At 49.2% G+C, this 1,007-nt stretch overlaps 1 protein-coding gene across 1 annotated transcript in view; it reads left to right on the top strand.

Annotated features, from left to right (window-relative positions):
- The window catches only part of LOC119586457 (glutamate-gated chloride channel-like), a gene marked incomplete in the record, with an annotated part of 67,121 nt that overhangs the window by 28,425 nt on the left and 37,689 nt on the right, over window positions 1-1,007 (top strand).

The following is a 1,007-nucleotide window of genomic DNA, read 5'->3' as shown; positions in this document are numbered from 1 at the left end:
GAAAATTGGAGATAAATTCAAAGTAAATATCTATATTGTCGACCCTATCTGGCAAACAAGCTTTTTGGACCCTGCTTTATAATCCAGATTAAGAGGACCACAGGACCCTGATACATGAATAAACAAATAGGCAGACAGCTATGTGGGTGAATAAATGGATATGGTAATATATGGATAGATATTTGAATATATGGGTGAATATGTTAGTCAAAAAATATATGGATTATAAGAAACTATCAATGAATATGTAAATGGACAAATGAACAAATGACAATAAAAACAAATAAGTTGATAAACCATTGATAAGCAAAGATATAGATAGACGAACAAACAAGGATAACAAAGGAAGCAATGAACAGGGCAAACGACAAATGACAAACCACAGTCCGATCCCCATTCACAAGCACAAACAAGACCCCGTGATCTGCATTATGTCAAGGCGCGTCCTCTATGGCACTGTGGCACTCCATGGCACTCTTAGTTCTTGTGGCACTTTCCTTTCCCTGGTTTTGTTGGCGCGGCCTCAGGGGTGGGGAGGGATAGGAGGGGGTGGGGGGTTATGGGGTAGGGGGAAAGGGGGGAAGGGTAGAGGGTAGGGAGATGGGGGCGGCGGTAGGAAGGAGAGGGGTGAAGGGGAGAGGGCAAGGGGAAGGTCCAGGGGGTAGGGAAGAAGGGTTGGAGGGAATAGGAGAGTAGAGGATGGGTACGAAGGAAGGAGTAAGGAGTAGAGGGTAAGAAATACAGGGCACAGGGAAGGAGTGGTAGGGGGTGGAGTGGGGGTTGATGATGGTTGGCGCAGGGAGTGCCGGGTGGACGGCAGGGGAAGGGTAGAGGATAGAGGGTAGAGAGTCGGGGCAGGGTCAAGGGTAGGTGGGGGGGTGCAGGGGGGGGCACGGAGTAGAGCTGCCTTTGTGTGGCCAAGAAACCCGGACGCACGAGGCTGAGTTTTCACGTCTTGGTTGTCTTTGTGCCGCGGAGTGTGCGTGTGTGCATGTGAGTTTGGGGAG

Source organism: Penaeus monodon, chromosome 21 (assembly GCF_015228065.2).
Source record: "Penaeus monodon isolate SGIC_2016 chromosome 21, NSTDA_Pmon_1, whole genome shotgun sequence".
NCBI lineage: Eukaryota > Metazoa > Arthropoda > Malacostraca > Decapoda > Penaeidae > Penaeus > Penaeus monodon.
Note: the sequence above shows the minus strand (reverse complement) of the source record. Positions and strands in the feature narration are given on the sequence as shown.